General features: G+C 35.1%; 1 protein-coding gene across 1 annotated transcript in view; it reads right to left on the reverse strand.

Moving 5' to 3' along the window:
- The window catches only part of MGAT4C (MGAT4 family member C), a 616,445-nt gene that overhangs the window by 264,197 nt on the left and 331,190 nt on the right, over positions 1-21,058 (reverse strand). Inside the window, exon 3 of the mRNA XM_027107127.1 lies at positions 19,441-19,501. The gene's annotated coding sequence lies outside the window, so the exon portion shown is untranslated. The remainder of the gene's footprint in view (positions 1-19,440; positions 19,502-21,058) is intronic.

Raw genomic sequence — 21,058 nt, forward strand, 5'->3', positions numbered from 1 at the left:
CCCCAACTGTCTATATCTCCTCTCAAAATGATCAGACACTGTAGGTATTCTATCAGTTTTCTCTTTTTTTGGAGAAATTTTTCACAGAGACTTCTGCTATGCTCAAATTTGGCCTGTTCTGTGTCTGGCACACAGCTGTTTTCCTTGTTTCCCCTACACTACTATCCTGGGATGTCTGCTGCCTTTCTTATTATTTAAACCTCCCATTTTTACATGTGTGTGTGTGCGCACACGCATGTGTGTATTTCTTTCTTGGTATGTGTATGCTCTCCTGTTTCTCTGGAAGACATCCTTTAGTAGGTTTCTGAGAAATGATGCATGAAAACTAATGTTTTGACACCTTGAGTGCATAACAAGGTATTTAATCTATGCTCACATTTGACTGATACTTTGGACACAGAATTTTAGACTGGGTAGGAGGAGGGTAGAACAACTTGGTGGAGTAGGAAGAGGAGGAGGGCTTGCCTCCTCCCATGGACATACCAAAATGACAACTTCACATAGAGAAACTATCTCTGAGAATGACCTGATGACTAGCAGGGAAAATATTCCACAACTAAAGATAAAAAGAAAAGCCACATTGAGATGGATAGGAGGGGCAAAGACACAGTCCGGACAGGGCTCACACTCCCAGTGCTGTGACCCACAGGTGGGAAAGATACCACAGTCATGGAGGTACTCCCTGAGGACCAAAGCCTCTGAACCCCACATTGCACTTCCCAGGCTGAGGGACCTGCACTCATAATGGCTGGCTTTAACTAAATTAATCTTTGGTTTCATACAACATCTTGATACTCGCACAGCTGAGCCCTCCCTAGATCTTATTTATTAACTATTCTGTTCTTTCCTTCACAAACATTTACCACATGTAGATAAATTTCTGTAGGTATCTGTCAATATCTTTGCCTTTAAAGATTGTGGTTTGTGAAAACATCTGAATTTGGTAGAAAACAAGTGCTGTTCAAAAATTCCAATCCCTTCTTGGTTTTTGGTGTTTTGCATTTGATATATTTATTGTCCTGCCTCATCCCTAAAAGTCTGCACAAACTTCCATACTCCTAAAAGTTTACCATGACTAGACTCACTTTTATTTTTATCCACTGTACTGAGTACTTAGTGGACACTTGCAATGGGGGAAATTATGTTTTTCAGTTTTTGAAAACTGTATTGAATTATTTTATTGATGCTTTTCCCCACTCATTTTATTTCTCTTTTTTTGAAAGTCTATAATTCAGATATTGGGACTCCTAGATGAATACACTAATTTGCTTAATTTTTTCTCTCCTTTTTTTCATCTTTTTGTCTCTTTACTTTGCTTCCTGGGAATTGTTCTCATTTACCTTCCAACACTATATTGCAGTCCTGTGCTGAGCCACACCACAGATGAAGCAAAAGAAAAAATCAGTAATACTGATATTGTCTATTTTTAAAATTATTTTGTTCATTTGAGATTTATGCATTAATTTAAAAATATCTTATTAAAATATAATTTATTTGGATTACTGAGTTGATTGTTGTACCCTTACATTTTACACTCAAAGTCTCATTTGATTCACCCTAGTCTCAACCCTGCTTAATGTCAGCTGATGTGTATTCTTTCTTAGAGCAAAGTAAGCCTGGTGCTGGTTAAAGCCTTTTGTGTTTCATGGGTTGATTTGTTAATCCAAACCAAGGACACTATGGCTAGTATAGCAGAATTGCAATTAAAAATTCAAACTTTAAAAATTATGAAAACAAAAATTGGAGGCAATTGATATACTTAATAAAATAGGATTTCAAAATAAACAAAAATTATGACTTAATTAGAAACATATGAGGATATTGCCACCAAGAACTCGGTGCTATTTTCAAAACACAGACTAACCAGAGAACTAACAGTTGTTCATTTTTAATCATCTCTCTTTTTTTTTTTGCTTCTATCCTACCCTATCATTTATCCCCAGAATCAGAGGTAGCTCATGCTGCAAATAACTAAGACTTTGGGGAATTCTGCAGTGTGAAGTCAATTATATTATTTATTGTCTTTCCCCACTGATAGCTTAAGGTTTATTTTTCTCTTGTGTTTGTTATTTACTTCTAACCCAGAGACTTCCCAGCTTGCAAAATGTTGTTGCATTGTTCTCAGCTCCCAGTATCCCCAACTTGAAAGTTTGTGTCTTGAAATGAAAACAAAATACCCTTTACTGTCATTTCATTGGAGTTTGTGGATGGAGAGAAAGCAGAGGTAAGTGTTCAGGCTACCATCTTTATCTAAAATTTGGCTCCTTAAATGTTTACTGGGTTTATAAGATACTATAACCATTACCAGCACAAAAATGGAAAGAAATGAGTCAAAATTTCTGCAAAGAGACTTAAGATGTGCAAAAAATATTCATTTTTTAGCAGAGGGGTTTTCAGCATCTTCTATGTACCAGGTGCTATACTCTTTATTGAGTACACAATCTTTTGGGGAATATAGGCATATCAAAGGGCATTGTTTATAGTCTGAAATGTGCTATACTGGAGAAAATCTCAAGGTGCTACGGATACAACCACAAGGAAGTTTGACCATAGCTTGGTAGTTCAGGGAAAGTCCAGAAAAGATGACATCTAAGTCGAGTCATTTAAAAAAATGAGAACAAAGTAATGAAAGATGACAAGGAATGGAGAGGGACAGCTTCAGCTAAATGTAATAGTAACACATGTGAAATTGTGGGAAGATAAAAGAATGTGGCAATGAGGGAAGCCTCAAATAGTTCATTCAGCATATTTAGAGCAAGATATGAAAGGCAAGAAGGCCTGAGAATTGTCAAGGTACTGCCTCCAAAGGATAAGTCACCTATTCTTAACATTATTAACAATGTCCTTACCGAATCAGAATACTATATATTGACAATAGTAGTGTAAACAAGATTTAAATGGATAAATTTACTACTTGATCTGCCAAGCAGTATGCTTGGCTTTTAGGTTTATTTAGGAAGAGAATAATATTTATAATATATACACTCTAGATGTAAGAAAGTTAAAATTATGCAATTCATGAAGAAAACATGACAAGCAAACAAATGTCAAGGGAAACTATTTTACTTTTTTGTGGAACTGATTGTAAGATACATAATTGTGTTAGAAAAAAATACTGGGAGCACGAGTTGATTCTTGACCTTCCATTAAGTTACTAAGGTTAGGATCTTGACAAAGCTTTTTAAGAAACTGATGTTACCTTTCATTCCAGTGAGCATCTCTCAGCGCTTTAAATTTATCATCACGGAACATACAGTCAACAAAAGGAATTAGCAGCAAATACAATTTTTTTAAAAGTCATGGTTTTCAGAAAATTAAAAAGCATATTTATGCTCAGTTACTAATGCTTTGTCTCTGTTACTTACTGTTAGAAAAAAAATGACTAAGAGCTCATATTTCCAAAGGGCTTAACTGTATCTTAATTGCCACAATCCTAATGCACTGCTAAAAATGACATTTCAACCTAATTGTTTTCTGCCAAGAAATTGTCCCCTGCATGTCTTTGTTTGTGTATTCGATTAATTAATGCTTCCCTGTCCTATTAAAACGATTAATATAATGGAGATTTTGACATGTACTTTTTAAATTAAAGGGCATGGGAGTCATAGTCTAACGTACTCAAGGTAAGTATAATTGCATTGGGAGTACACATGCAAGAACAAGACATAGGCTAAATGGTTATTTTTCCTTCTCTGCATACAATCATAAAAGGAGGGCTATTCTCCCAAAAGAATATTTTGGTGTTTATTTTAACATGAATGTTATTTATTCAGGCTATTCTCTTCTCACTTTTCCATTATGCAAGTGAACACTCACTCATTTACTCTTGAGAATATTTTATTCATGGGGCAGTGACACCCAAATTGAAACCAACCTTTTTTTTTTCCTAAGCTAGAAGAAAACACAAAGATATATATTTTTCCATTATGAATTATGATCATTTTATAATTGAAAAGATGATGGATCTGAAGATTTAGGAAGCTGTTTAAGAATATTATTACATTGATATTTTCCATTTTCCTATTAGCAGTAAATTTTTGAAACCCTTATTTCTTTCTTTCAGTTTTGGATATCTCCACAAGGACCTTATATCAGTAGACTGAAGAACAAAGAGCATTGATATTCTAGACCTTAACAATATTTGTGTTTTGGGACTAGTTTTTGGCTTCTCACAGTATTAATTTTTCGATATGTAAAATGGAACACTGACCACTAATGTCCCTATTAGCTGCAAATTTCTACATATGGCTTTTAATTATTTACTCAGGACTTAAAGTCTCTCATTTAAATATTATATGCATATCCTGATTTAATTTTTATTTTGTAAGCTTTCAAATTCTTTTCTACATAAAATAAATGTATGAGCAGTATTTTTATTCAATTACTTGGGAGACATTTTAATAAATATATTCATTTATATTTATTATTTATTATACTAATTCAGTTTCAGTGAATGATTATTTAATATTTACTTAATAGGATAAAAAAATTGTAGACAAAGTAGATATCATGACAAAGAGTATTATCAGGCATCAAAGAAATATTTCCCAGTGATAAAAGGGTCAATTCATTGAGAAGACATAAAGAACCTAATTATATGTGTACTTAAGAGCACAATTTTGAAACACATGAGACAAAAACTGGCAGAACTGAAGAAAGAATCTACAGTTTTGTATGGAGATTTTAACACTGCTTTGGTAATTGAAAGCAAAAAGACAAGAAAAACAGTGAACAAAATTATCAACTTACATTAACTAATTGATATTTACAGAGCACTATTTCCCAAAGCAAAAAGACAAGAAAAACAGTGAACAAAATTATCAACTTACATTAACTAATTAATATTTACAGAGCACTATTTCCCAAACATATTCTTTTCAGTACATACAGCATTCATCATATAGTGGGCTATAAAAAACTCCCAATAAATTTTAATCAATTAAATAATGTACAGTATACTATTTTACCACAAAGCTATTAAGAACCAATTAAAAAATATGCAGAAAATCTCAAAATAATTAGAAATTAAAGATTAAACTTGTAAATAATCCATGGCTCAAAGAATAAAATACAAAGGAATTTGGATATCATTTCAAACTGTACAATAATGAAAGCAGACCACGCCAAAAATTGTGTAATAGTTTAAGCAGCATGTGGACAAAATTTGGTAAGTTTAAATTATTCTATTGGTGAAGAACTGAAGTACAAAAATAATAATCTAATCTTCTACCTTTAGAAGATGGAAAATAAGTATCTATTTACAATTCAAAAAGATTAGAAGAAAGGAAAATTAATAATATTGATAAATTTGAAAATCAAAAAATATTTAAAAATCAACAAAATTTTAAAAATTTGAAAAGATTACTAAAATTATTATATTCTTAGCTATATTTGTGGAAAACAAAGAAGGTAAATTCAAAATACCAATATCAAGAATGAGGTGAACAGTGCTTCAGATCCAACCAACAATAAAATTTCATAATATTTCCTAATAGTATTTTATGAATAATTGTATGTAAATAGATACAATAATTTAGAAACAATAGACAAATTTTCTGAACAACATAAATTGCCATAACTGACATAAGGTAATAAAGATAAACTGAATATCCCTTTATCTATTGAGGAAATTATATTTACAATTCAAAACTTTTCCATAAAGAAAATTCCAGGCTATTTAAAGAGCTACTAAGATAGCTCTTTAAGTAGCTTTCTAGTGAATCTTATCAATTACTTGAAGAAGAAATAAGACACAAACTTAGAAAATCGTGGAAAGTAATCCTTTCAAAGCTTATTTTATGTCTTGAAACAAAATGAGATAAAGACCTGAAAGGAAAGAAAATTACAGTCCAATATTTTTCATAAACATAAAAATTTTTAAGACAATATTAGCAAATCATATCCAGTCATATATATGAAGGATGTTACATGATGACCAAGTGGAATATATTCCAGGAATGCATGGCTGGTTTAGCATTCAGAAATTAATCAATGCAATTTCCCATATATATATACATATTATAGAGAAGACAAATAATAAGATCATCACAAAAGATGCAGAAAAATATTATTTGAAATCCAGGACTCATTCATGATAAAAACTTTTAAACTCCTAGGCATAGAGTAGAACTCTCTCAATCCCATTAAGAATATATGTGAGGGGCTTCCCTGGTGGCGCAGTGGTTGAGAGTCTGCCTGCCAATGCAGGGGACATGGGTTCATGCCCCGGTGTGGGAAGATCCCACATGCCGCGGAGCGGCTGGGCCCATGAGCCATGGCCGCTGAGCCTGCGCGTCCGTAACCTGTGCTCTGCAACGGGAGAGGCCACAACAGTGAGAGGCCCGCATACCGCAAAAATAAAAAGAATATATGTGAAAACTAAAATCATACTTTCAGTATTTCTCTCCTACCATTGGGAATATTACAAGAGAATCAGTTCTCACCATTTCTATTCAACATTGTAATGGAAGTCCTAGCTAGTGAAATTGGACAAAGAGAAATGAAAATACAAATGTTGGCATGGAAACCTTAATATTGGTAATATGCCTGTGTATATAGAAAAGCCTACAGAATCTACAAGTAGCTACTTAAAGTAATAAGTACAATAAATTTAACAAGCGCACAGGATAAAATATTGGTATAAAAACTGTATTTCTCTATACTTACAATGACAAATAAACACTTTAAAAATGTTTCCATTAATGATAGCATCAACAAATATTAAATAGGAATAAATCTAACAAAATATGTGTGGGATCTCTATTATGGAAACTATGAATTGCTTCAGAGAGAAAGAAAATAAGACCTAAGTAAAAGGAGAGCTATGCTTTATAAATGAGAAGACTCATTATTTTTAAGATGCCAATTTTTCCTGATTTGTTAGCTTTAATACAATTTCAGTCAAAATATCATAAGAATCTTAATTAGTTCTAAGATGAAATGGAAAAGGATCTGGAATAGTCAAAATAATCTTGAAAATGGAGACATTTGATAGAGTTACAGTAACTTATTTCAAAACTTGCTCTTAATATGTAGTAATAGACAGATATCTCAATAGCATACTTTAAGAATTTAATAATACACAAAAAGATCAACAGAACAATAAAATGTCTCACACAGATATTTTCAATTAATTTTGGAACAAGGCCTTAGTCAACTCAATGAGGAAGGAAAGTATTTATGAAATTATACTGGAATTAAATGGATATTTGTACTTAAAAATTATTGTTGATCCCTACTTTGCCAACACACAAAAATTATTTAGCTGGTTCATAGAACAAAATGTAAAGCTGGAGGTAAAAAGATTGTAGAAGAAACTACAGAGGAACCTTCAAGATGGCAGAGGAGTAAGCCGTGGAAATCACCTTCCTTCACACAAATACATCAAAAATACATCTACATGTGGAACAACTCCTACAGAATACCTACTGAATGCTGGCAGAAGACTTCAGACATCCCAAAAGGCAAGAAACTCCCCACATACCTGGGTAGGGCAAAAGAAAAAAAGGAAAAACAGAGACAAAAGAATAGGGATGGGACCTGCACCTCTGGGAAGGACCTGTGAAGGAGGAAAAGTTTCCACACACTAGGAAGCCCCTTCACTGGTGAAGACGGGGGGTGGGCTAGGGGGTGAAGCTTCGGAGCCACGAAGGAGAGCGTAGCAACAGGAGTGCAGAGGGCAAAGCGGAGAGATTCCCGCAAAGAGGATTGGTGCCGACCAGCACTCACCAGCCTGAGAGGCTTGTTTGCTCACCCGCCTGGGCAGGTAGGGGCTGGGAGCTGAGGCTTGGGCTTCACTGGTCAGACGCCAGGGAGAGGACTGGGGTTGGCTGCGTGAACACAGCCTGAAGGGGGCTAGTGCGCCACAGCTAGCCAGGAGGGAGTCCGGGAAAAAGTCTGGACCTGCCTAAGAGGCAAGAGACCATAATTTTGGGGTGTGCAAGGAGAGGGGATTTGGAGCACTGCCTAATGAGCTCCAGAGACGAGCGCAAGCTGCAGCTATCAGTGCGGACACCAGAGATGGGCAAGAAACACTAAGGCTGCTGCTGTAGCCACCAAGACACCTATGTGCAAGCACAGGTCACTATCCACACCCCCCTTCCGGGGAGCCTGTGCAGCTCGCCACTGCCAGCTTCCCGGGATCCAGGGTCAACTCCTCCTGCAGAACGCACGGCGCGCCTCAGGCTGGTGCAACGTCACGCCGGCCTCTACCGCAGGCCCGCCCAGCACTCTGTGCCCCTCCCTCCCCCCCACCCCCAGCCTGAGTGAGCCAGAGCCTCAGAAGCAGCTGCTCCTTTAACCCCGTCCTGTCTCAGCAAAGAACAGATGCCCTCCGGAGACCTACACGCAGAGGCGGGGTCAAATCCAAAGCTGAACCCCAGGAGCTGTGAGAACAAAGAAGAGAAAGGGAAATTTCTCGCAGCAGCCTCAGGAGCAGCGGATTAAATCTCCACAATCACCTTGATGTACCCTTCATCTGTGGAATATCAGAACAGAAAACGAATCATCCAAAATTGAGGTGGTGGACTTTGGGAGCAACTGTAGACTTGGGGTTTGTTTTCTGCATCTAATTTGTTTCTGCTTTTATGTTTATTTTCATTTAGTATTTACAGCTTATTATCATTGGTATATTTGTTTATTGATTTGGTTGCTCTTTTCCTTTTTTCTTTAATAAATATATATTTTTCTTTTTCTCTTTTTGTGAGTGTGTATGTGTATGCTGCTTTGTGTGATTTTGTCTGTATAGCTTTGCTTTTACCATTTGTCCTAGGGGTCTGTCTGTCCTATTTTTTTTTTTTTTTTGTACAGTTTTTAGCACTTGTTATAATTGGTGCATTTGTTTTTTCATTTGGCTGTTCTTTCTTTCTTTTCTTTATTTTTAATAATATATTTTTTTCTATTTTATTTCTTTCTCTTCTTCCCTTCCTCCCTCCTTTCCTTCCTTCCTTCCTTCCGTCCTCCCTTCCTTTCTTTCTTTCTTATCCCTTTCCTTCTGAGCTGAGTAGCTGACAGGGTCTCCATGCTCCGGCCCAGTGTCAGGCCTGAGCCTCTGAGGTGGAAGAGCTGAGTTCAGGACATTGGTCCACCAGAGACCTCCCAGCTCCACATAACATCAAATGGCAAAAGCTCTCACAGAGATCTCCATCTCAAAGCTAAGACCCAGCTCCACTCAATGACCAGCAAACTACAGTGCTGGACACCCTAGGGCAAACAACTAGCAAGACAGGAACACAACCTACCCATTAGCAGAGAGGCTGCCTAAAAACATAAGTTCACAGACCACCCCCCCCAAAACACACCACCGGACGTGGTCCTGCCCACCAGAAAGACAAGATCAAGTCTCATCCACTAGAACACAGGAACCATCCCCTCCATGAGGAAGCCTACAAAACCCACTGAACCAACCTTAGCCACTGGGGGCAGACACCAAAATCAATGGGAACTACGAACCTGCAGCCTGTGAAAAGAAGACCCCAAACACAGTAAGTTAAGCAAAATGAGGAGACAAAGAAATACACAGCAGATGAAGTAGCAAGGTAAAAACCCATCAGACCAAACAAATGAAGAGGAAATAGGCAGTCTACCTGAAAAAGAATTCAGAATAATGAGAGTAAAGATGATCCAAAATCGATCCAAGAAGAAGATATAACAATGGTAAATATTTATGCACACAACATAGGAGCACCTCAATACATAAGGCAAATACTAACAGCCATAAAAGGGGAAAACGACAATAACACAATAATAGTGGAGGACTTTAACACTCCACTTTCCCAAATGGATGTATCATCCAAATGTAAATAAGGAAACACAAGCTTTAAATGACACGTTAAACAAGATGGACTTATTGGTATTTATATGACATTCTATCCAAAAACAACAGAATACACTTTCTTCTCAAGTGCTTGTGGAACATTCTCCAGGATAGATCATATCTTGGGTCACAAATAAAGCCTTGGTAAATTGTAAGAAAATTGAAATCATATGAAGTATACTTTCCAACCACAATGTTATGAGACTAGATATCAATTACAGGAAAAAAAACTGTAAAAAATACAAACACGTGGAGGCTAAACAATACACTACTAAATAACCAAGAGATCACTGAAGAAATCAAAGAGGAAATAAAAAAATACCTAGAAAAAAATGACAGTGAAAACATGATGACCCAAAACCTATGGGATGCAGCAAAAGCAGTTCTAAGAGGGAAGTTTATAGCAATACAGTCTTACCTTACAAAACAAGAAACATCTCAAATAAACAACCTAACCATACCCCTCAAGCAATTAGCGAAAGAAGATCAAAAAAACCATAAAGTTAGCAGAAGAAAAGAAATCATAAAGATCAGATCAGAAATAAAGGAAAAAGAAATTAAGGAAACGATAACAAAGATCAATAAAATCAAAGCTGGTTCTTTGAGAAGATAAACAAAAGTGATAAACCACTAGCCAGACTCAGCAAGAAAAAAAGGGAGAAGACTCAAATCAATAGAATTAGAAATGAAAAAGGAGAAATAACAACTGACATGCAGAAATACAAAGGATCATGAGAGATTACTACAAGCAACTCTATGCCAATAAAATGGACAACCTGGAAGAAATGGACAAATTTTTAGAAAAGTTCAACCTTCCTAGACTGAACCAGGAAGAAATAGAAAATATAAACAGACCAATCACAAGCACTGAAATGGAAACTGTGATGAAAAATCTTCCAACAAATAAAAGCCCAGGACCAGATGGCATCACAGGTGAATTCTATCAAACATTCAGAGAAGAGCTAACACTTATCCTTCTCAAACTCATCCAAAATATAGCAGAGGAAGGAACACTCCCAAATTCATTCTACAAGACCAACATCACCCTGATACCAAAACCAGAGAAAGATGTCACAAAGAGAGAAGACTACAGGCCAGTATCAGTGATGAACATACATGCAAAAATCCTCAACAAAATTCTAGCAAACAGAATCCAACACCACATTAAAAAGATCATACACCATGATCAAGTGGGTTTATCCCAGGAATGCAAGGATTCTTCAATATATACAAATCAATCAATGTGATATACCATATTAAAAAAATGAAGGATAAAATCCATATGATCATCTGAATAGATGCAGAAAAAGCTTTTGACAAAATTCAACACCAATTTATGATAAAAACCCTCCAGAAAGTAGGCATAGAGGGAACTTACCTCAACATAAAAAAGGTCATATATGACAAACCCACAGCCACCATAGTTCTCAATGGTGAAAAACTGAAACCACTTCCACTAAGATCAGGAACAAGACAAGGTTGCCCACTCTCACCACTATTATTCAACATAGTTTTGAAAGTTTTAGCCACAGCAATCAGAGAAGAAAAAGAAATAAAAGGAATCCAAATTGGAAAAGAAGTAAAGCTGTCATTGTTTGCAGATGACGTGATACTATACATAGAGAATCCTAAAGATGCTACCAGAAAACTACTAGAGCTAATCAGTGAATTTGGTAATGTAGCAAAATAAAATATTAATGCACAGAAATCTTTTGCATTCCTAAACACTAATGATTACTACTCTGAAAGAGAATTTAAGGAATTACTCCCATTTACTGTTGTAACAAAAAGAATAGAATACCTAGGAATAAACCTACCTGAGACAAAAGACCTGTATGCAGAAAAGTATAAGACACTAATGAAAGAAATTAAAGATGATGCAAACAAATGGAGAGATATGCCATGTTCTTGGATTGGAAGAATCAACATTGTGAAAATGACTATACTACCCAAAGCAATCTACAGATTCAATGCAATCCCTATCAAACTACCAATGACATTTTTCACAGAACTAGAACAAAACATTTCACAATTTGTATGGAAACACAAAAGACCCCGAATAGCCAAAGCAATCTTGAGAACGAAAAATGGAGCTGGAGGAATCAGGCTCCTGGACTTCAGACTATGTTAGAAAGCTACAGTAATCAAGACAGCATGGTACTGGCACAAAAACAGAAATATAGATCAATGGAACAGGAGAGAAAGCCCAGAGATAGACCCACACACATATGGTCAGCCTATCTTTGATATAGCAAGAATATACAATGGAGAAAAGACAGCCTCTTCAATAAGTGGTGCTGGGAAAACTGGACAGCTACATGTAAAAGAATGAAATTAGAACACTCCCTAACACCATACACAAAAATAAACTCAAAATGGATTAAAGACCTAAATGTAAGGCTAGACACTATAAAATTCTTAGAGGAAAATGTAGGCAGAACTCTCTATGACACAAATCACAGCAAGATCCTTTTTGACCACCTCCTAGAGAAATGGGAATAAAAACAAAAATAAACAAATGGGACCTATGAAACTTAAAAACTTTTACACAGTAAAGGAAAACATAAACAAGACAAAAATACCACCCTCAGAATGGGAGAAAATATTTGCAAATGAAGCAACTGACAAAGGATTAATCTCCAAAATATACATGCAGCTTATGCAGCTCAATATCAAAAAAACAAACAACCCAATCCAAAAATGGGCAGAAGACCTAAATATACATTTCTGCAAAGAAGACATACAGACTGCCAACAAACACACGAAAAAAAATGCTCAACATCATTAATCACTAGAGAATTGCAAATCAAAACTACAATGAGTTATCACCTCACACCGGTCAGAATGGCCATCATCAAAAAATCTACAAACAGAAAATGCTGGAGAGGGTGTGGAGAAAGGGAACCCTCCTGCACTGTTGGTGGGAATGTAAATTGATACAACCCCTATGGAGAGCAGGATGGAGGTTCCTTAAAAAACTAAAAATAGAACTACTATATGACCCAGCAATCCCAGTACTGGGCACATACCCTGAGAAAACAATAATTCAAAAAGTAACATGTACCACAACGTTCATTGCAGCTCTATTTACGATAGCCAGTACATGGAAGCAACCTAAATGTCCATTGACAGATGAATGGATAAAGAAGATGTGGCACATATATACAATGGAATATTACTCAGTCATAAAAAGAAATGAAATTGAGTTATTTGCAGTGAGGTGGCTGGACCTAGAGACTGTCATACAGAGTGAAGTTAAGTCAGAAAGAGAAATAGAAATACCGCATGCTAACACTTACATATGGAATCTAAAAAAACAAACAAAAATGCTTCTGGAGAACCTAGGGGCAGGACAAGAATAAAGACGCTGACGTCAAGAATGGACTTGAGGACACGGGGAGGGGGAAGTGTAAGCTGGGATGAAGTGAGAGAGTAGCATTGACATATATACACTACCAAATGTAAAATAGATAGCTAGTGGGAAGAAGCTGCATAGCACATGGAGATTAGCTTGGTGCTTTGTGTTCCCCTAGAGGGGTGGGATAGGGAGGGTGGGAGGGAGTTTCAAGAGGGAGTAGATATGGCGATATATGTATACATACAGCTGATTCACTTTGTTATACAGTACAAAGTAATACACCATTTTAAAGCAATTACACTCCAATAAAGTTGTTAAAAAAAGAGAGAAAATATAGGAGAATAACTTTGCTATCTAGAAACATGCCAAGATTCTTAAGCAGTTCATAAAATACCAAACAATAAAAGTTTGCATTTATTTCTCTTACTGTAAATGCTTTCAGAAAATGATACTGTAAATCTGCATCGAGGCAACATAGAATCATGGAAAGATCACGGCCTTAAAATAAGTGTTACAGGGCTTCCCTGGTGCCGCAGTGGTTGAGAGTCTGCCTGCCAATGCAGGGGATGTGGGTTCGTGCCCCGGTCTGGGAAGATCCCACATGCCGTGGAGCAGCTGGGCCCGTGAGCCATGGCCGCTGAACCTGCGTGTCCGGAGCCTGTGCTCCGCAACGGGAGAGGCCACAACAGTGAGAGGCCCGCATACCGCAAAAAAAAAATTAAAATAGTAAGTGTTACACAGTAGTTAAATTAGTTTGGTAAATACTGGGTTAAACAGCAACAAATTTATTAGTGTAATGGTTCATATTTTTAATAGGTTGTTGTGTTTTTTCATATCTAAAACAGGTATTGTATATGATATTTCCCAAATTTCTTTGAAATTATCAATTACAAAAAAATTATCACAAAATTCTTATTTACATCTTGCATTGTATGTGCTATAAAGAATATGTTTAGGGAAGTAATAGGTTACAGATATCTTGGCTTTTTGGTCATCAAGGTCTAATTAAACACTTTTTTTTTTTTAGAAAAATGAACTTATTTACAAAATGGAAGTAGAGTCACAGATGTAGAAAACAAACTTATGGTTACCAGGGAGTAAGCGGGGAGGGATAAATTGGGAGACTGGGATGGATATACAGACAGTACTAAATATAAAATAGATAACTAATAAGGACCTACTGTATAGAATAGGGAACTTTACTCAATACTCTGTAATGGCCTAAATGGCAAAAGAATCTAAAAAAAAGAGTGGATATATGTACATGTATAATGAGTTCACAAGTCATCATTCTTATGAGTTCTTCCTCAAGTGTGTCTCTGAAAGATATGCCCTTCATCTGATATTTTATTTCATGTTTCCTTGCTTTATCAGTTTATTGAGTATTTGCTGAAGTGACCAGTAGTTTCCATACATAATGACACTGACTCCTCCTCTAATTTATTTTTAAAATAAAGCCAGATTAAGTGATACACATTTACTATGCACACACACATATACACACACACCCTGACACATGTGTATGTGTGGCATGTATGCAAATATATAGCACATACAAAAGGGAGATCTTGTAATACGTAATGCCAGATTTTTCTGTGTAAACCATCATTCAAAATAATCACATTCTTTTTTTTTTAGGCTTCTAAAATAAGAAGAGATTGAACATATTCTAGGGACTTAGCTACATGCCAACAAAATCCCTATTTCTTAAACTAGAATTAAATCTTCCACAATCTTGTCCTAATCTATTTTCAAATATAACTTCCATCCAAAGCAGCTGCCAAACATAACATAATATATCCTCCTACATTTATCTGATATCCTCCTACATTTATATAACATAATATATCCTCCTACATAATATATCCTCCTACATTTATTTGATATACCTGTTGAAATGAGCAACTAATTCTTACTAAACACCTTCTTCATGCCTTTTCTTATGCTATTCCCTCTGCCAAGAATTCCTTCAGCTTTCTTCAAAGATTAGTGTCAAATTAACCTCTGCAGTATGCTGTTGCTATTTCCCTCAGCTAAAAATGAACTCTAGTTCTGCTAAATGCCATTAACATTTTCAACTTCTGCTCTATAGTTAAAGTTCTACTTTAACTTTTTAAAAGTATATATTGAATTTTCTTACTATATATTGATCCCATGAGGTGAGAGTTAACCATTTACAATAATAAATCTCCTATAGACTTTTGCACAGTTTCATACACAGTCAGCTCTCAATAAACACTTGTAAAATAACTGGTTGTTTTTAAAAAACATAGATATTTTTGTTTCTCTTTAAACTATTTCAGAAGATATCCATGGAAATTTTCATAATTACTCTAAGACAATACTACTTACAGATTCCATGGCACTTAATATCCAATAGGTATTGGTAGGGTTCAGTTGTTTTCTGGAGAAGCTACTCTGTGAAGCTTGCTGACTTGTCTGTTTGTATATGATATTTGTAATTATTTTGTTAAATTAACCAGTAATTATATAACTTTCTGTTCTATATATTTAATATATACTTTATATTTCTTATACTCTTAGTTATGGAATTATTTTGTTTTAATTATCTGATTTCATAAACTCAACAAATTTTATTGACTATTTATTATATACTAGGCACTATGCTAGGCACTGAAATTGTGCTTAAGTTTTGTATAACAGACAAAATATAAACAGGTAAATAATATTCTTTCTCTCTATATATAGTATATTATTTATATAATTAATATTTATAAAATATAGGTAAAATACTTAAATATTATGGCAAATGCTATGAGATCAAAGAAGTCTGTGAGAGATCAAGACTAGATTAGACAACTAGAAAATACTTTTTAGAAGAGGTGATATTTAATCTATTTAAGCAGAGTCTGAAATGTGGGGATTTACTCACCATGTAAAGAAAAGAGAAAAAGAATGGCTGTTATTGAAAAGACAAGAAATAACAAATGTTGTAGAGGATGTGGAAAAAGGGAACCCTCATACACTGTTGATGGGACTGTAAAATGGTGTAGCCACTATGGAAAATAGTTATGGATATTCCTCAAACAATTATGAATAGAACCACAATACGACCCAGCTATTAAACTTCTGGGTGTTTATCTGAAGAACATGAAAACACTAATTCAAAAAGATATATGTACCCCTATGTTCACTGCAGCATTATTTACAATAGCCAAGATGTGGAAACAACATAAGTGTCCATCAATAAAAGAATGGATAAAGATGTGGTGTATGTATGCAATGGAATACTACTCAGCCATAAAAAGAATGAAATCCTGCCATTTGTGACAACTTGGATGGACCTTAAGAGAATAATGCTAAGTGAAATAAGTCAGATGGAAAAATACAAATACCTTAAGATTTCACTCATACGTAAAATCTAAAAAAACAAAACTAACCAATAAAAATAAACTTATATATAGAGATAAGATTACTGATTACCTAAGTAGAAGGGATTTAGGAGTGGGCAAACTAAGTGAAGGGGGTCAACTGTATGCAGTTGGATGGTAATTAGACTTGTGGTGGTAATCTCTCTTTGGTGTATACAGATGTTAAATTATAATGCTGTACACCTTAAACTTATAAGAGAACAGAGGAAAAATTCATGATAGATATAAAAAACTATTTAAAAGTACCATTATAATCTTAGCAACAAAATACTTGTTAAATCCTTTAAATGTCTCTAACAAAATGGTTCATTTTATTCCATAAATGGCTCATGCTATTTTCATTCTGAAAATAACGTGAATTTAGTCTGTATTTATAAAAGATTTTTCTTAAAAAAAAAAATTAAGAAAATACCTTGTAGTGAGGTATATAATAGGTTTAAAAAAAGATATGGAAAATTCAAAGTTATGCATTTTTTATTGTCTATAGCAAAAAACAAAATTGGAATGGAGAGAAGAGGGCAGAAATAGGCCTAATCATGTGTACTTTGCATATGGTATAACAGTATTTTTTTCCTAGTTTCATGAACTGCTTTTCTTTCTTTCCTTTCTTTTCAGAAAAATGCTTACTAATATTTTGAAATCTTAAAATAATATTATTAAATATATTTACTTCACACTCCTGTTTATTAGGAGGCCTTGCAAGGTTTTAAGACCACAGTTTAATTTAAGGATTGTGAAATGTGAAGAATATCTTATTTAAATATTGTGAATCGTGCATAAATGACTTAGTAGGTTCCTACAGTAATGCCCTAATTATGATATAACTCATTAATAGGAAAATTCCAGTTTATGTTAAATGTTCCACATTTTCACACCTAGGATAAAATCTGAAGACTTACACTATATAAAAATGCAGCATAGGGCTTCCCTGGTGGCGCAGTGTCCGCCTGCCAATGCAAGGGACACGGGTTCGTGCCCCGGTCCGGGAAGATCCCACATGCCGTGGAGCAGCTGGGCCCGTGAGCCATGGCCACTGAGCCTGCGCGTCCGGAGCCTGTGCTCCGGAATGGGAGAGCCCACAACAGTGAGAGGCCCGCGTACTGCAAAAAACAAACAAACAAACAAACAAAAACCCCAAGGGAAGATATTAGGTTTTAGTTTTATATACCCCATCATGGAAATAATAAAATGAAGAATAGGGTTTTTTCATTTTTGCATTTGTTAAATATACCACATAAAAAAAATCCATATGAAAAATCTCTCAGCACAATGTTAACATATAAATAGACATCTCTTTCTTTTATGTTCCTTTCAAATTTGAACCAGTATCTGTCTCACTTTCCAAGGTATGCCATTTTCTTTCAAAATATATAGAGTAACAAAGTAGAATTGCCACAGTAGAAAACTATATTATAAATGGGAAAACTCTTTGCTTTCTAAAGATTTTCTTCCAGGAGACCTGTTTCAAATCAGCTCTGCATTTTTTTCCCACTATAAAGTAATGCACTTAAGTACATATCCCTTTGTTTCAATAAATAAAGGAGTCATAGAAATGCATTCATCAAGGGCTAGGCCATTATTGGGAAACATATGTATAACTACTTAATTATCAGGATAAATGATTATACTAACAGCAGAAAGGTTGATTAATTTTTTGTTACATACACCTGCATATTAATAGACAAATTGTTGTCAATCCCTTTGCTGTTGAAATGTTCCAAGAGATCATCTAACATATGTTCACGTTACCAGTCCTCTAACAGATAAAAATTCAGTAGTGAGAGGCTATATGAATCAAGCATGCACCATCCTATAGCATAGGTCTGACGACCCCTGAATGTGTCCTGCTCCCGGAGGAAACCAATTTAATGCTTCATCGCACACAGAGTAGTATGTATGAATCACAAAACCTCCAGATCAATTAGTGACAGGTACATCTGAACAGGATTCCTTCTAAGTCGCTTATCTGAAGCCAGGCAAGCTTGTTTCATCCTCACTTTCAAAGATAAAGCCACATGGCATGTTGCCTTCGCAGATTCTCACAAAGCAAACAGCCCCGATAGTCCATTTATTGGGGGAAAAAATTCCCTTATTATTTCAGGTACTGTGTACTGTGACAACAAATGGGATAAAGTGAAAACTACCTGCCAGTGGAAAATTCACCAGTTGATACCAGGCTTTATGTCTTCTCTAAGTTTCATAAGCTCTGTGCCTCTTGCTCTTTTACTTTTATTTTTGACAGTTCTGATACCCCACAGCTGTAGCCATGGCAAAGTTCAAGAACAAAACAGCAGGTTATCAAAGACAACTTATCAGAAGCCAAACAGGGAGAAGAGATGCCAACAATTAGTAAGTAATGGAAAGACGGATCTGTGACAGAACAAGGAAAAAAGGTGCACCAATCTTTTATCTTTAACCGACTACTTACTCCATTTGAAAAAAAACTCAGAGAAAAACTGAAACAATAAATATAGGCTCTAAGTACTCAGGGATATTGATCACAGAAAAGATGAAAAAATAAATTATGTACAAAATAGCATAGGAAATGTTTATTTGTAAGGGATTATTTTATAAATTTTATCAACCATAAATAAATTGGAATATCAAAAGTATATAAAGCTATCTGCTTTAAACTAAGTATCAGTGAATAGCACGGTTATATTATCTTCTTCAAAGTTAAGTATCTACTAACTACTAGAATTCTTTAACCTGAACAATAGAACAGACACATCAGTTCTTACTTTCTGTACTTCTTATGGTCTACACTTAAACTTAATCAAGACTTTCATTATATATCTTAATAAAGGCCACGTCTTATCACAAGGTCAGTTATATAGCAGAGCAGAATTCAGTAGCACAAAATAAATAGTACTCACGTTTTAGGTTCCATAGATGGTCCTTCTCATGAAAAATCAGGGTTGTGCTTTCTGGGTGAGTCTGTGTTAAATGAAAATAACAAAAGTCTTAGTTTCCCATGCACTGCCACTTAGAATGCATGCAAATAAACTCCCAGTTAGTCAAGGAGAAAAAAATTGCTTTAAAAGAGTACTGATTTGTAAATTTGGTCCTTTCAAATGTAGATAGTATTTACCCCTCCTCTTTCCCCCATATCTTTACAAAATTTCTGCCCAATGAACTCATTACTGTAGAAACTCAACTATGGCTATGGTCAGTTAATGAAATTCAGGTCCGGGATTAACCTCCATAAACATGTACATAGTTGGGCTTCTGGAATTGGGAGAGACAAGGGTGATGCTGGAAAGGAAAAATAAGTAAACCATATAATTTAAAGAATGATAAATTCTTACGATAGATTTAGCTAAATTAAGTGCTGTCCTATATTTGAGGTGATTCATAAAATTCTTAATGTACAAAAAATGAAAGCAAAAATACTATGAAAACATAACCAATACCATATTCAATGACACTGTGGGGAATATTAATGTAATATTCATGTAGCTACTAAGTTTACCTTCTTTGAAATTACACAGGTTTAATTAGATTAGATGTATGTTCTTTACAGCCACAATAATTTAAGCAATATTAAACACCATTTAAAATATGCAAGAACTTCAGTTAGCATGCAACAAAATTATTTTTGCTCTATCCAGTTACTATGTTTATACTGAGTTATTATTTACAATGCACTTTAACATTGTCAATAATTTCTTGGAAGCTTCAGTATTTGAGAACTAAATGTTCAATTAAAACATTAACCTGCTTGTGAAGTACCATATTATAATAATGTTAGTTTATTTTTATGAATTAGAGAAATATGCAAATGTAATCAGAACAATTAGTTTGAATATTTAAAAAGCCAAATGTCATGTGTGTATTTAAATTTTATAAATAAAAACTCATATAAAAGTCCTTAATTACTACATGTCAAACTTTATTCACTGTATAATGGAGCGTTCAGATTTTCTGGTTAATTATCCATTTATTTAACAAATAGATCCTGACTAAGATGGCCTTACAATTCCCCTAGGCTTGACTAAACTTTACATAGGTTTCTTCTGATTTTAGGCCCCTGACCTCCCTTTTCTCAGAGCATTTACTTTAAACTTGCAATTATGAATTATTTTTCTGGCCCTTTGAGATATAATTCTTTTCCCAACCTCTTGCCAGTTTCACAGCACAGGAATGTCTTTCTCAAGGACTTGGGAGCCACCCTTTTGAGATGTAATCATCAAGAAAAATAGTGTCTCTATCTCCTAGCGTCTAGGTGAGGGTCCAAGCCTAATAATAGGCACTATTAACAAACCCAAATGACCTCATCACATTGACTAACTTCCTCCTAACATCTTCTAGTATTATTATTTTTAATTAATTAATTAATTTATTTTTGGCTGCATTGGGTCTTCGTTGCTGCCCGGGTTGCTCCTCTAGTTGTGGCGAGCGGGGCCACTCTCTATTGTGGTGCGCGGGCTTCTCATTGCGGTGGCTTTTCTCGTTGTGGAGCATGGGCTGTAGGCGCATGGGCTTCAGTAGTTG

The sequence above is a fragment of the Aethalodelphis obliquidens genome, unplaced genomic scaffold, assembly GCF_003676395.1.
Source record: "Aethalodelphis obliquidens isolate GAN/ISIS:26980383/991018 unplaced genomic scaffold, ASM367639v1 scaffold8, whole genome shotgun sequence".
Lineage (NCBI taxonomy): Eukaryota > Metazoa > Chordata > Mammalia > Artiodactyla > Delphinidae > Aethalodelphis > Aethalodelphis obliquidens.